The following is a 14103-nucleotide window of genomic DNA, read 5'->3' as shown; positions in this document are numbered from 1 at the left end:
GTGTGGTGCTATAATACACACCGAGCCAGTACTTAGCGAGAGATGCTGATGTCACAAACTGGATGATATCCCAGGCTGTTAGTAATAGGAAGTTTGAGACAAAGAGAGAATATGTGATGGCGTAACTCCATCACGGTCAGCGAAGTTACACTGGGGCTGAACTGGGCCCTGGGCAGAGGTGCTAGAACAATTGGTACTGTGGGGATGCTAGCCTGAGAGCCACTGAACCAAACTGTAAACCCTGTATCTAATGGAAACTACTTCAAGTCAGGGGGTTCAGCAGCACCCATCCCCCACACCCTTGGCTCCAGCACCTATGGCCCGGGGTTGTTGCAGAAGATGATGCTGAGCCTAGAACTCTACGGGCTTGATACATGAAGTCTTGATTATGAATGAGTTGTATCTGAACACCAGAGTGAGCCAGTCCAGTAACAGCTGAACTTCCAGAGAGGTTTGGAGCTGCAGCTCCGATCAGCAGTTTTTACTGCCTGTCACTTTAAGAGCCAGCTCCTGCTGTCAGTGACGTTAATGACAAAAGCCCTCTTGACTGCAATGGAAGCTGGGCTGGGACCATAAGAGAGAGGGGTCCTGGAGTTTTGAGGTGGGGGGCAGGTAACAATCCAACCCCTCTCCCTGTGTCTTCTGACCTGGCAAGTAGCTCTGGCACATGAAAACAGGGAAAAAAAAGTACTAACCAAGAGCATTAAAACTTGGATCAAGTCCAATGGCTGGATTAAAAACACCTCAAATTCTGAGTTTTGGGGCTCTGGACATCTCTCTAGCTAATGCCTGCACCCTCCGCACACTCTCCATTAACAATGCAATGGAAGAGCAGCACCTGATCCGTTGTGTCAGCACCCCTGTGGGTCAGGGAAGGGTTATTAGCCATCTTTTAAGATGGGAGTGGTTTAGTGGCCCAGAGTGGTTTCGTGACCTACCCAAACTCACATATGGACTCAGTAGCAGAGGCAGGATTAGAACTCAGAAGTGTCTTGCTCTGTGCTCAGACCACTAGGTAACACTGCTGCTGTTCAGTCAGCAGGATATTAGAAGGCTGCCTGGTGTGCAAATGATTGGTGACTGATTAAAAACTATATGAGTAGGGCACTATCAAATTCACAGTCCATTTTGGTCAATTTCTTGGTCATAGGATTTAAAAAATCATAAATTTCACAATTTCAGATATTTAAATCTGAAATTTCATGGTGTAACCAAGGGCGATCCTGACCCACAAGGGGGCTGGAGGGGGTATCACAAGACTATTGTAGGGGAATCGTGGTATTACCACGCTTAGTTTTGCACTGCTGCTAGCGGTGGCGCTGCCTTCAGAGCTGGGCTCCCAGCCAGCAGCTGTGGAGCTACCTGCAGATGGGGGAGGTTTCCGGAGATGGGTCTGACCCAGCCCTAGGAACGGCCCCTGTGGGGGAAGAGGAAGTCCTGTCCCTCCCCAGTCCAGCTGGGATGAGCATCTGGAGACCAGCACATGGTAAGAACCCCCAGCCCTGACCCTCCCCTACACTAGCCAGATTTCACAGGGGAGATTGGATTTCACAGTCTGTGACACAATTTTCATTGCTCTGACTTTGGTAAGTCCCTATATGTGAGACTTTTAAAAAAGGTTCAGCTAGCAGCCCTGCTGTAGGCTTTAAAGGGGCAAGTGATCTCTACGAGAGAGAACATGGAATCTAGCTGTCAGGGCTGCCCAAGGCCTATTTTAGGTCACTTAATCTGACCCCCTTCCTCAGACATTTCCCTACATCCTTCCCACTAATGCACATCTCTTCAAATACCTGCACTGATAAGGCCTTACCTGCTCCAGTGCCTAATCTCCCTTATTGCTAAAATACTCGTTCTTAATGTCTTGCCTGAACATTTCCATTCATAGCTTCAGGCCACAGTGTTCCTTGTTTTACCACTTACAGATCATTTGAATAATCCCCATTCCTCCTTTGATGGGATTTCCTTGAAGGTATTTATAGAGTTATCAGGCCACCCACTTAATTTATACTGCCTGGAAAAAGAGAAGATTAAGCCCTTCTTCTAGAAGGGCTTATGATTCTGCTTCTCTACAGGACTCTTCGTTCAAATCACCTGAGCCTATGGGGTGGGGTAGGGGCTATAATTTCCATAAGGGGCTTTTGTTTCCCCTTTCCCAGTTTTATAGGGTGTTTCTGTTTCTGCATTTCCAAATCTCTGGCTGCTTCTGATTCTAGTTTCCTGGTTCCACAGCGAGGCTCGGAGCTTTGGTTTTCACTCTCCTGGGTCTATGGGGTGCATCTTGTTTCTTTTGATGCAAATCTGGGCCAAATTCATTTCTGCTATAAGTGGATGGAAGATCAGGGAGGCCAACAGGATTGTACCAGGTGACATCAGGGTTGAATATAGCCTGTGGTCACCAGAACAGTTACGCATCCCCTTAATGTAGAATGAATATTAGTTAGATTAAACTTCATCTCCTCCTCCTGGGCAAAAACTGGGCTGGCTACAGCTCTGCATCCAAGCTGTAAGCTGTTTTCGGTTCCTGTTTAAGAGAGAATAGAAGGCAAAGGAATAAACCACTGAAGGGGGGAGAGACGTTTTCTCAGAATAATCCGTAATTGAAAATTATAGGGAAGGTAAGTGTGTGAATTTGAATATCAGGACAGGAGCCCTTCAGAGATCAGATCACAGCCAGCTTGTGGCTCCCGAAGCTGAGCCTCAGAGAGAAGTTGCCTGGCTCTGCCAGTAGATGTCTCTCTTACCCTCACCTAGATTTTCATCAGTAGGCGAAGCTGATGTCTGTCCCATCATTAATGATAATAGCAGAGAGTGGGCAGCTCTGCCTTGTGAAGGAGGTGTATATGCGCAGGGCGGGAGCTCAGAAAGCACGGCCACTTCTTTCTGGTTCATAGCACCCAACACCTCATGTCACCCAGCAATCTGTAATTAATGAGCCAGGTTCATAGTAGCATCATTGTTTGGCATGTGTGGGATATTTAAAGAGCTGCCCTCCCTTCTGCAGTTACCTCATTGACAAGAAAGCAAGTGACACTCAGAGCGAAATGAGGCTTCAGTCAAAACTTGGGGCATTTGACTGAGCAGTAAATAATGATCCAGTGACCTAGACCTGCAAATATTTACATTCCCTTGGCTTTGCCGATAACAGGGGCTTGTTTTACCACCTCTCACCTAATCAGCAGAAGGCGGCAGTAATCCAGTGAAAGACTCTTTGGCTCTTTTTTCACCTCATTTGTAATGCGTGCCTCTCTGCTGACATGTCTTTGTGGCAGTGGTACAGGGCAGCAATAACACATGGCAAGGTGTGTGATTATACCAGGGGGACCAGTAGGATTCAAAAGCATCAGGAGCTAGGAGGCCAAAGTTCAGGTCCCTACCACCACCCAAGAAGATGGTTATTTTATTCCTCTCGTATGTCCATTGTTGAACATACCAGAGCACTGCTGGAAATGTAAAATTCAGAGAGGACTGTGCACACTCCAAAGTTATTGTTTACATGACTAGTGCTTAAAGGTCCCAGTTGAAATCAGGGCCCCATTGTGCTAGAGACTGTGCAAACACAGAGTAAAAGACAGTGCTGGGGCCAAAGAGTTTCCAAGTTACAAAGGCAGGATAGGATGAAGGTGGGACTGGCTCAGAGAGGTGAAGTGACATGCCCAAGGTCACAGAGGAGGTTAGTGGCAGAGACTGGACTAAAGCCCAGGTCTCTTGACTTAAGGGCTGATCAAATATTTTGAATAAATCATATTTTAAGACAGAAAAATGCCTTTTTAACCAAAATTAAATTTTCACAAAAAATTGTTTTGGTCATTTTTTTTAAATGAAAATTTTCAATTTGATTTTCAAAGTTTCCTTTTGGTGGAGGAAAAAAATCCACATTCTCTAACTTAAAAAAAAAAACTTTTGTCCACTTTGATCCTGTAACAAAAGACTGTATCAGAATGTACATACACAGGGGGCAGAACTGAAGTTGCACAAGTGATCCTAATTCTGGCATTTCCTAACTTTTGAGTGCTTAAATTTGCAACCTTAACATTCTTATAACATAGCGCTCTCTCTCTCTCCAATTGTTCTATACCATATCCCAACAGCGGAGTGAGTAGTAAAAGATGTTGGGAAGGCCAGAGGACATTGTGAAGGCCAAGGCTATAACAGGGTTCAAAAAAAAGAACTAGATAAGTTCATGGAGGATAGGTCCATCAATGGCTGTTAGCCAGTATGGGCAGGGATGGTGTCCCCAGCCTTTGTTTGCCAGAAGCTGAGAATGGGCAACAGGGGATGGATCACGTAGTGATTGCCCATTCTGTTCATTCCCTTTGGGGCACCTGGCATTGGCCACTGTCAGTAGACAGGATACTGGGCTAGATGGACCCTTGGTCTGACCCAGCATGACCGTTCTTATGGTAAGCCCATAGGAGGCTTTGCCTAGTTCATCAGAGACTCATCAGCTGTAGTGTGGGATCTGTTGAAACTCCACATGTAGGATGTTGTCTGTCTGTGCCCCCTTGTTGATAGACCAGAACTCTAGCTGCCTCTCCTCCCATGTGTCTTTCAAAGTAAAAGGATGTCTGCATGACTGATGCTGGCTGTACATATCCCACAGACAGACTGATCTTTGTTCATCTCTGAAGCTTGCCAAATCTTGGATTCCATGCTTCAGAGGGTGTTGAGCACTGGGGCTTCTTGCTCTCTGCAGTGGAATTCAGTTGTCTAGCTGCCATTTTTTGAACTGCTCATTTCACAAGTTGTTAAAATCCCTTGGCCTCTGCTAGAAAAGTACAGTTTCTGTTCTCTGCCTGCCAGCATCTTAGCAAAATACATCCTGCTTGGAAGGCTATAGGACATATAGCTTTGTTGCAGGACAATTATCTGCTGCAAAATGCAAAGGGGTTCCTTGGAGTCCCTTAGATTATGATTTTGGGTGCTCTAAGAAGTAGTCTGAGCAAATTTCCTGGATGTTGAAATATCACCTTAATAAATTGCTGCTTGGGGCAGTTTTTCCTGAGGGACACATGACTGGGGCTCGGAGATCATCACTGTCCTGGTGATGGGGTGGAGGTGACAACTCTGCTTTGTTACCCTTTCACATACTCCTTCCATCCTTGAACAGCTTGTGCCACCTAATGGACAGTTTGCCCATGTGCCATCCTGTACCAGCCTTGTTACTAACACTGTGCGATGGCAGGGAGAGGACAGCTAAGAGTGTGTCTACACTGCAGTTAGGCACCTGCTGACTTGGGCTTGGGGCAGGGCTCGGGCTAAGGGGCTTTTTAACTGCGGTGTGGAAATTTGGGCTCAGGCTGAAGCCTGATCTCTGGGACCTGCCTACCTTGCAGGGTCCTAGAGCTCGAGTTGGAGGGTCCTAGAACCTGGGCTCCAGCTGGAGCCTGAATGTCTGTATCGCAGTTAAAGAGCCCCTTAACCTGAGCACAAGTCAGCAGGCACAGGCCTGCCAGGGGGTTTTAATTGCAATGTAGACGTACTCAGTGCCATAAGATAATGGTCACTCATTTGCCTTCCCAGTATGTTTCCAATGTCCTTCCTCCCCTCCTCTGCTGCACCCACATTCCTTCAATCCCCATTAAACTCATGTTTCTCTCCTACTTGGGCATGGTTAGCTCCTTAAATGTATCCTTGGAGCGAATGCTTCCAACATGCAGCTCCGTCTTCCTGGCACTGAACCTTTGCCAAGCAGCTGAGCTCTATACAGGTGAGTGTGGATGGAGGGCCACTGGGGAGAGCTGGAGCCCTGGGACCCCTTAGGTATTTTATTAACATCTTCCTTCACATTTAAATTTTAAAGCCACCTATTGAGGGCTCTAAGCACTTTACAAACCCTAAGATGCTCATTGTCATAACACTCAGTATGAAGACAGCCCCAAATAACATCTCTCAGCCTCTGTCTTTTAAATAAACACTAAGGGTTTGTCTACACTGGAACTTGGTCGGCAAAACTTTTGTTGTTCAGGGGTGTTAAAAACACCCCCCCCACCCCGCCGAATGATAAAAGCACCAGTGAGAACAGTGCTTTGTTGGCAGGAGTGCTCTCCTGCCGTCAAACCCCCTGCCACTCGTGGGGGTGGAATTTTTTTGTGAGCCAGAGAGCTCTCTCCTGCCGACAAACAGCAGCTACACTGTGCGCCTTTTAGCGGCATGGCTGTAGTGGCACAGCCGGGTTGCTAAAAGCCTTGTCGTGTTGCCATAGCCTAAAAGTACCCATTCCTCGAACAACAACCATGAAATTCCTGTCATCTTAGTCCATCTGTGCATCACCTCCCCTCCACCAACAGTGCCTGAGGAAAAACAGGGCATAGGCAGTGTGTGTGCACACATGCTCATGCACACACACACATAGATTAACATGCACGTGCCCGCCCACACATGTGCACTCACACACTACTTTTTTTTCTTTCTCAATCCTGGACTCCATGTATTTTATTTTAACTTCTTCTCTATATTCCCTTTTCCAAAGTCTCTCACGTGAAACAAATGTTTTTCACAGCTAATTGGATCTGAGCTCAGGGACATAATACACAAGGAGAGAACTTGGAGACACACAGATGGGCAATTTTCACCTATTTGCAGCAAATCATCTGTGGTGCTTTTCTTCTGATTTGTCTCCTGACATCGGTGTGACCTTCTGCTCCCTACCACGGCGCCCCCTATTGGGATATGAAGTGCCCCCAAGGATCATGTGGACAACACTCAGTGTGAGACTATAGGGAGGCAATGAGCTGTGTGTCAAATCTGACCTCCAGCTGCCCCTTCATTGATGATGTTCTTGTCACAACCCCAGTTGTCCTGATGCTCCCAGAAAGGCAAAGAACCATTTTCTTTCCAATGGGTAAACTAATAAAAATAAAATTAATTTAAACTGTGACATGAACAGCACAATGATCTGAGCTGAAACAAGGATCATGTCCACCTGGTACTGGACATGGCTGATGTTATGGCAGGTGCTGAAGATTTCCCCCCAATCTTTAACTAGACTCTGAGCCCTAACCTTCCAGGGACACTGTGGTGGGGCATATACCCCACACTGGCAGTATAAAAGGGTTAACTGGAGCTCAATTAAGGCACCTGGAGGGTAGGTGAGGCCCAGCTATAGATGAAGCCCAGCTGGGGGAGGAGCTGGGTGGTGGGTATAAAGGGAGGAAGCCCTGAGGTGAAGAGGCTGCAGGGAGAAGAACACTGCAGTCTGTCTCTGGTTGTTGGAGAGTGGAGGAAAGGCCTAGAGAGAGGCAGGCATATCGTAAGCCCAGGGTGGGGCTGGGGGAAGGGCTTGAAGGAAGGCCAACGTACACGGAGACGGTGAGGAGCCTGGGGAGCAGATCTGAGCTGCTCACTAAAGGGTTGCTGGCCTGGAGCTCAGAGGAGTGGGAGGGCTCTGGCAAATGTGGTGAGGAAACCCCCTGAAATAAGGGGGAGGACTACTGAGTTTAGAGCCAGGTCTCCAGGGAGAAAGCCCTGAGAGCTGTTGCCCTGTACGAGGGCAGGAGGACAACCCTGCAGAGCACAAGTAGGAGCGATGAGTTATGTTTGATTGAGTTTAGCGTATTGGACTCTCCGTTACTCTGGGAGGGGTGGGACTAAACGTGACCTGGCTGTCGGGCTGAGCTACGAGACGAGGCAGACCACTGCAGGGCCGGACTAGCTGTCAGCAGGGGGCACTAGACAAGGAGAGGAGAGCCTGCTATGCCATGCCCAGCCACAAAGCGTGCACCAGCTGGTGTCTTTTACAAGTCTGCTGACATGATTGGAAAGTATCAGAGGGGGAGCCGTGTTACTCTGGATCTGTAAAAGCAGCAAAGAGTCCTGTGGCACCTTATAGACTAACAGACGTATTGGAGCATGAGCTTTCGTGGGTGAATACCCACTTCGTCGGATGCATGTAGTGGGAATTTCCAGAGGCAGGTGGAAATTTCCACTACATGCATCCGATGAAGTGGGTATTCACCCACGAAAGCTCATGATTGGAAAGGTTCCCATTGCTTTGGATCCGACTGCTAGGGTGCAGCTGTGCTGGACTGGGCAGGGAGTGCACTCTGAAGTGTCACCTGTGAAAGTCTGGTTTGCTTTTTTTAACAGGGGAATTCGGTGCTGGCAAAAGTGCCAGATGGAGAGCTCCAGACAGCGACCTCTGCTGAGCCACAGGAAGCAACGCCTCACAGTGTGAATCACCCGGCCTAGAAGCACCACCTCCTGCAGCGAGAGGGTGAGTCTCCTTGCCTTCTGCGCTGATGACGATGCCAGTTGGTGGCTGTAGGAGAGGGCATGAGGGTGGTGATGTCCACTGGTAACTGTGCTGAAACCAACAACTCATCTGAAGAGCCATCAGATGGTAACAATGGGCATGATCCTGCAAGGTGCTGAGCACCTTCATCTCCCCTTGCCTTTAGATTGTCCCTCCAGCGTAGGGTCAAGAATGCTACAATGCCGCTTCCACCCCAGTGTAAGGCCACGACCCTGCAATGAAGTCTGTATAGATGCCCCACATGGAGCCTTATTGACTTCAGTGAGGTTGTTGGAGTCCTCCCATTGTGGAACTGTGGTCCGAGGCCCAAGTAATTGAAGTAATTGACGTGTGCTCATATTTACCCTTTTACTGGCCAAGCAGGCTTTTCTTCTGTGGGGGTGGGGGAAATGAGGGAATTGATCTGGCACTTTTATGAGCACAAATTAATATTTACATTAAAAAACAAAAGTCAAGAATGCAAGGCTGGCTGTGCAACGTGCCTGTCGCATTCAGAATGACTCTGCTAGAAAAGGGTGTCCTTACTGTACTTCCTATAACTCCCAGGATGCAATACAGCAACTCCCCTTTTGAGTTACATTATTAAACCGGTGGTGATAAGAATGTCATGTCCAATTTGCCAGCATTCTGCTAAACTGTCATGTACATGATTTATCTGTAGGAAGGAATAAAGAAGGGGGCACAATTACAAGCCTGACCCTCCATAAATTAAAAAAGAAAAGTTGTTTGTGCTGGCGGAGATTGAGTTACCAGAACAATGTGCTGTATGTAGAAGTGTCGACCAATGGGAAAGTGAGCAGCATGGATTTAAAGGGGCAGGTCAGATCTTAAAGATGCAGTTGCAGGAGCTGAAATAATGAATCCCAGAGAGAGAAATGTAGGCTAATGCACTGCACAGTTATAAACCAGCAGCACCTCTACCCAACTAGAGCTGGTAGCAAATGTCCATTCGCATAACAAAAAAATCAGATCTTTTTGCTTCGCAATTTAGTAAGAAAATTTGATTGGGGAGGAGGGAAAGTGTGTGTGTGTGGGGGTCATTTCCTGACCAGCTCTCTAAACACCCAGGCCCAGCTGAATTAGCAGTGCCCTGATTTCTTTATCTTGGGGAGGGAAAGGGCTTCCTATAATGTCAAGGGAAGGGGAAATAATAACTCAGAGGGGCGGAATATGTGACTGACCTGGCTCATGCATGTGATGTGGTAGAGAATTGGGCCACCCCAGGGGCTGTTCCAGAGGGGATAATTATGGGATGAACAGGAAGTGCTACCCACTCTCCCTGTGCACTGGGAGGTGCATGTTGCATTGACCCTTAGGAAGCCAAACTATTGGAGTGAGAGCTAGAAACCCCTGAGTTCTAATCCTGGCTCTGACTCACTCTCTGGCCTTGGAGCCAGTCACATGGAGCAAAGTTTGATGGCACTGACCAGCCTTCCACAGGAAGTGAGGATGCTCTGCATCTCTGGAAAGAAACAGTCCACATATAGGTGCTGCTATATGGATGCAGGTACCTCCCACTAGGCATCCCAGTTTGGAAATGTTGGCCTTCCTCTTTCTGGGATAACGCTACTCACCTCCTTCATCCTTGCTGGCTCAGAGACCAGTAGAGCATTTAGGGCTCTGTAACCCATTTATTTTCTGCATCTGGTCGATGCTGGGAGTGGCATGAGGTGCCGCTTTCCACTCTGCCCAGAGCTCTGTGCTCCCCAGCAATCTCTCCTACACCCAAAGGACGTGACCTAAAGGTCATCATGCTTAACATGGGCTGCAGCAGCACCCGGGGCAATTCCAGGGGCTTCTCATTGTTCAAAAGTCCTCTCCTAGCTCAAATCTAGGCTTCAGTTTCCAGTCAGTTTAGCACTGCATTCCTGCTCTGCTTGAACCATTTGCCTTCCCATCCATATTTTAGTCAAGGCTTCTGCCTCTCCAATAAAAAACTAAGTTCCATTTCCCAGTATTTGCATATGCAGAGCCCTAATGTGCTCTGTATCCAATTTGCAATGAAAGCAGCTGTAACCGTCCCAGTAAATCACTTGATTAGGGCTTGTGCTCTTTTGGCCAACGAGGTTCCGTGCTTGGAATTTTTGCTCATGCAGCAGCTACAAGTGATAGTGTGCAGAACCAGAGGAGTAAAACGAGAAGGTTATTAACCAGGCACACTTATGCTCATCTTTATTTATGGTCTTACCCCACCACCCACTTCCTGTGAGTGTGTAGTCAACCTTTCCCTACCCTATTTGCTGCTGGGGTGAAAGATGTGCTGCTTTTCTAATAGCTGCTACTGTACACAGCAGAGAGACAGACACTAGGAGTCAGGGACGGCTCTAGACGTTTCGCCGCCCCAAGCACGGCGGCATGCCGTGGGGGGCGCTCTGCCGGTCGCCGGTCCCGCGGCTCCAGTGGACCTCCCGCAGGTGTGTCTGTGGAGGGTCCGCTGGTCCCCGGCTTCGGTGGAGCCGCGGGACCAGAGGACCCTCCACAAGCATGCCTGCACGAGGTCCACTGGAGCTGCGGGACCAGCGGATCCTCCGCAGTCATGCCGCCGAAGGCCGCTTGCCTGCTGCCCTCCCGGCGACCGGCAGAGCACCCCCCTCGGCATGCCGCCCCAAGCACGCGCTTGGCGTGCTGGGGTCTGGAGCTGCCCCTGCTAGGAGTGTTCTGGTAGTTGCCTGCTTAGCTCATGGGGCTAACAGGGAGATGGAGGTCCTTGTGTTGCTCAGTAGAAACCCTCGCATCTGAGTAATTGCATTGGAAAATCCCCAAAGAAGTCTTGGTCAGTCCTCTCACAGCCCTGCCTATGTGCCTCAATTCCTTATCCCTAAAAAAACAAAGGCAGGGTAGCCGTGTTGCTGGGCCTTGGTTAGGAGAGGGGTGTGTAGTGGGGGGAATAGGATACTCTTGTAGTGGTTTAATAGGGCCACTCAGGACCTCCTCCGGGGGAAGGAATATTTCTGGAATAAATGGAATGCTGGTATGATGGGTTTCCCCCCGGGGTACCACCTGGAACTGGGGTACCACTGTGCCCCCCTGACCCACCAGCCTGGGCTCCCGTTCACACTGTACTGCTGTGACAAGCTGCAAAGCCCGGTCTTGCCTGCATTTTCACCAGCATACATACAGGTAGGGACATACCCAGCTGCATTTACATGCAGGCAGGCTCTCTGACCACCCCCTGCATGGGAAGGTTTCAGCTAGGGCACCTCCCAGCTCCTTAGACAAGCACCCTCTCTGGAGTGTAAACCAAAATTATGCCATCTTGTGCTGCACAGGGAACTGTACAGCATAAGCTCATAAAATTCACCCTCTCTCAGTGTGGAGAAGAATATGCAACGGCTTTCTGCCCCAGAGCTATGATTCTCTCACATTGGTTTAGACAAAGCAAAAAAAAAATTATTAACAAAAGATGGATTTTAAGTGACTATAAGGGATAGCAAACAGATCAAAGCAGATTATCTAGCAAATAAACAAAAAACACAAACTAAGCTTAATATACTAAATAGATTGGATATGACTAGCCGATTCTCACCCTAAGTGATGATACAAGCAGGCTGCAGCGTCTTAAGGGGCAAGCTGCATTTGCTTACTGCTTGGAATCCCCAGGTGTTCCATTCACAGTTAAAAATCCCTTTAGCCTGGGTCCAGCACTTCCCCCAGTTCAGTCTTTGTTCCTCAGGTGTTTCCAGGAATCTTTTTGGGTGGGTTGTCAGTGAAGAACCCAGATTATGTCACTCCCCTGCCTTATATAGCTTTTGCATATGGTGGGAACCCTTTGTTTCAAAGCTTGGTTCCCAGATCAGTCTGTGGAAAATATGCTGACATCTCAAGATGGAGTCCAGCACCAGGTGACCTGGTCATGTGTCCCAGTAGAGTCACAGCAGCCATCCCCCATGGGCTGTTTGGAACGTTCACAGGAAGGTTCACCAGGTGGGAGCTAAGCTTCTCCTAAGTGCTATTGTTTCTTCCCAATGCCTCTTTAACCTGAATTGGCCTTTTCCAGCCAGCCATCTAGACAGAGAGCATTTTGCCTAGTGGGTGTTGCCCAGGAATAGCTACATGTGAAATAGATACACAGTCAATATTCATAGCTTTGGAAATAAAAATGATACATGCATATAAATAGGATAACCATATTCAGCAAACCGTAACCTTTCCAATGACACCTCACATGCCTTATCTTGCATGAGATATATCATAATGATGATATAATTGTATCATACTAATATCACTATGAAGAATATCGGGTGCAGTGTCACACTTCTGCCCATGAAGTGTCCTGTGATTCTCTATATGAAGGCTTCAGCTAGATTTCTCTGCATTTAGCACAGAGATTGAGTGCTAAATTAATCATTGGTGTAAGTGGAGGCAATTCACCTGAAGTCTGCCTAGTAATAGCTGCTTACTCTGGCAATGAATGGGGCCTTGGTGCACTTGTTGGCACTGGACATGGCAATGTATACATTTACTTGACTGCAGGTGTCCTTGGTCTCAAGAACTGGGAAGATCCCAGTCTGAGGTAGCTAACTTGGCAACAGGGCTGACATGGAATGACAGTGCCTGTCAGTACTGATGGGTTTTGTGGGTCCCATGGCACACAGGTGGTCAATGGACTATGACTGAGAAACACTGTGTTGAACATTTGTAAATTGCCATCAAAACTCACATTGTCCAACACACAGTCTTTGAAGAAAGCTGCAATTAATTTACCCTATTGACTTACATGCTCCTTTCATCCCATTGACGCTTGGGCAGCTTAATTTAGAACCTGACTGTTGACAAGGAAGTGCGTGGCTTGGAAACTCGGGAAGGCTGTATGGGCAAGGGAGAACCCTGGAGGAGCTACAAGCCTAACTGTGGACAATCAAAGGGCCCTCTGGATGAATGCTAGCAGTCTCGGGAGACTAGTGGCAGGAAAGGAACACACAAGGGATGCACAGAAAAATAGCAGGTACTGGGAAGATACGTGGAGCTGGGAGACTCAAAGCTGGAGATGATTTAGCTTTGCCTACATTGAGCTTGGGAATGTGACAAGACATTGCTGTTCTTTCCTTCATGAATTGGCCTGTTGGAGGCTTTACTCTCCAATGTGATTGGTTTCTCCTCCACAAAGCATAGTGTCTGATTTTCTGCTGATGAGGCAGATAGATTTAGTGCTTGTGGAGATGTTTGGTGATGCTAACCCATGCGGCTCCAGTAATGCTCCTCAGACTTGACCTGGAGGGCTCTTAGCTGTTGCAGTCTCGGACCTCACCTAGGTGCACTAATGCGCATCAATCCTAACCTGCAGTGCTTCTCGCTTTTCCATGCTTGGGTTCTCACTCCATTCTGATAATGCACCTCAGTCCTCGTGTCTGGCTGTGAAGCAACCATACAGGAGGCTCCTGTCCCCTAATATGGTATGTTCAGAGCGTGCGGCGCATGTGTAGCCAGGGAGATGCAGATAGGCAATTCTCTGAGGACAGCAGCAATAGGTGACTGAGAGCAATCAGGTAAATAAAAGTCCATAATGACTCTAATGATCCCCCCTCTTCACCGTGTTGACTTGGGCATATGTCCTGACAGAGATCACAGAGACCTTAAGTTCAGATGCCTAGTGCTCCTCTATCTTAACAACCCAAAATCAGAGTTGGAGGAACCTGAATTCTCCTGCGTCTCATCCAGCTCTGTTTGGCTCCAACAACTTCAGCCCAACCAAAAAGCAAAGCAGCATCAGGCGCATTAGAATCCTCATTGAAAATGCAACTCATCGTTTCCCCTCAATTTGCAAGTCTGGTTTTATGTCTTTTAAAATAGTGAGTAAATTAGGCTGAGAGGTAGGACTTGTTGGATCAGTGATGGATGATGTGCCCCGAGAT

At 48.0% G+C, this 14103-nt stretch overlaps 1 long non-coding RNA gene across 1 annotated transcript; it reads left to right on the top strand.

The window, feature by feature from the left end:
• Positions 1 to 7180: 7180 nt before the first annotated feature.
• On the top strand, positions 7181 to 13218 carry LOC120383789. The gene is made up of 3 exons (XR_005588530.1): positions 7181 to 7249; positions 8086 to 8212; positions 13001 to 13218. It is a non-coding gene; the product is annotated as an uncharacterized LOC120383789 (long non-coding RNA).
• Positions 13219 to 14103: the final 885 nt, after the last annotated feature.

The sequence above is a fragment of the Mauremys reevesii genome, linkage group 15, assembly GCF_016161935.1.
Source record: "Mauremys reevesii isolate NIE-2019 linkage group 15, ASM1616193v1, whole genome shotgun sequence".
Lineage (NCBI taxonomy): Eukaryota > Metazoa > Chordata > Testudines > Geoemydidae > Mauremys > Mauremys reevesii.
The sequence above is the reverse complement of the archived record's forward strand: the minus strand, read 5'-3'. Positions and strand labels throughout refer to the sequence as shown.